General features: G+C 39.7%; 1 long non-coding RNA gene across 1 annotated transcript; it reads left to right on the top strand.

The window, feature by feature from the left end:
* The first annotated feature begins 232 nt into the window (after positions 1 to 232).
* Positions 233 to 1835, top strand: LOC145790213 (uncharacterized). Its single transcript, XR_014328881.1, has 3 exons — positions 233 to 524; positions 628 to 697; positions 794 to 1835. It is a non-coding gene; the product is annotated as an uncharacterized LOC145790213 (long non-coding RNA).
* Positions 1836 to 2193: the final 358 nt, after the last annotated feature.

Below are 2193 nucleotides of genomic sequence, written 5' to 3'. Positions count from 1 at the left end.
AAAGATATGCAACCTCTGGACCATGAACATATCGTCACATCATTTTTCGGACATGACAGATACACTGGTGCGATTGATGCATGCCAGAGGGTAATATCAATGTTCATTCTGTTATATTAAAACGAAAATATGAAAGCCATTACATGTTTGCATGGCCTCTAAACAAGGTCTGCCGTTGTGTTTTCGTGTAGATTTACGTGCCTTTTAATTACAGAGGAGTGCATTGGTTGTGCGTTAAAATTGATATGGTGGACCGTGTAGCCTACCTATTCGACTCAGTCCCATCCAACCGACCGAACAAAAGGAAGCTAAATGCAGCTAAAATTTTGGTATGTCCTTCTGGTGCATTTCTGAACACTACAAAAAACTTGAACATCCTTTACGTAAACCAACTTCAACCTTGTGGAACAGGTTGAAACTATGCACGACTTGCTGCAACTACACTTTGGAAATGATTATGTTACAGACGTGCGTACCTTCCACCGCTGCATGTTAGACGAGAGGCCAGTACAACAACTGGACGAGTAATCCACAATCCCTCCCTCACATTAATGTCTAAGCTGCATGACTGACTTAATGAACCTATTATGTATTGACGACAACTTTAATGTGAAATTATTTTTGTAGCACGTTTGACTGTGGGATGTTCGTCATCAAATTCATGCAGCAACCTGATTTAAGCCCCGGTCCACACAAGGTACATTCTACCGCTTAATTTCCATTTGTCAATCAAATCCTTCCTCATACGTCCTCCAATTTTAACTGATTTGTCTTACGATTTTTGTGGACAAAGTTCGCTCCCTCTGTGCGTCATAAGTTGTTGGTTGACATCGTTATGGATGTCAATAATGCAAAGATCGCAGAGTACCGGGACTGCCTTCATATGAGCAATGCCACAAGCTAGGCCAGTGATGGGAATGGGCTGCCAGTACGCCACTAATTTGGGTGGCAATAGGACTTTAACTAATTTTTTATTCTTTGATTTCAATATGGATGTTAATTATGGGTCCCCAGTATTGTTTTTGCTGGACGATGTAAATATGGACCAACTGTAAACATGGATCAAACATGTCGATGTAAACATGGATCAAACATGTCGACGTGGCTGCTGACTTAGTACTGTTTTGTTTACGCATGTTTCTTGTTCGGATGAATGCGACTGTAACTGTATATAATTTACGGCTGCTTTTGTTACCGAAGTTAATTTATAATTTAATTACAAAAAAGGGAAAATTAATTTTCAAAAATGAAAGAAACCACATTATGAATGAAAACTCAATACTCTTCGTAGGTAAGTTATATATCAGCCCATTAGCACATATGACTCCAGCCAAACAAAAAATTTCATGGCTTACAGGGAAGGATAAAAAATAAATAAATCAAATCTACATATCTGCTGCATCATCAGCAGCGTCTTCTGAAGAGTTGTCCGTACTGTCTGACTGACTGTCCTCATCCATTGTCTTATCAGACTTCGCTTCGTCCGCCGCCAATTTGTCATCGGTCAGCCAATCAACGTTCTGCTTGATAGCGCCGACTTGCCGCTCCAAACTTGACAACCGTGTGTCCACTTCATTCAGCCTTTCGTAGATAGCTTGCAACTGCTGGAATACAGGAGCAACATGAGCTTCAACAATAGCTTCAATCTTGTTCGAATCGGACATTTTGTAGGAATATGTGTATGGTTTATTTTACTGACTACTTTTTTAAAGGAATGTACAGATTCATAATATTACACAACACTATGCTGTAAGTATTTGTAATATATGGTACATGACTTGTATGTTTGCAGAAGACCTCATGCATTGTGACATACATCGTATTAATTTCTCAAACTGGCCGAATTCATCTTGCAAAAATTCGTTCCTTCTTGCATGCACCAAGTCATCCGTTCAGTACCCCTGATCGTCCATTATTTGGCATTTCCAACACACATGCATTGTACCTTCCATCAGTACTATCCCATTGTCATTGATTTCCACACCCACAGTTCATCATACAGTCACATTCGTCATTTGTATTTGTGCCCCAACCCAATTACATGTCTACTCATCCATAAAGGTTAGCAAAATTGCTCTTATCAGATACATATGTCGTTCCAATTGCACCGAACCTTTAAATGCAATACCCGCAGTCATTAAGTTGCTTTTACGCAGTTTGGGTAGTTGTTGCCACCAAACAACAATAAGTGTG

Source organism: Camellia sinensis, chromosome 5 (assembly GCF_055761805.1).
Source record: "Camellia sinensis isolate YWXY chromosome 5, ASM5576180v1, whole genome shotgun sequence".
Lineage (NCBI taxonomy): Eukaryota > Viridiplantae > Streptophyta > Magnoliopsida > Ericales > Theaceae > Camellia > Camellia sinensis.
This window is presented reverse-complemented; position numbering and strand designations above follow the sequence as displayed.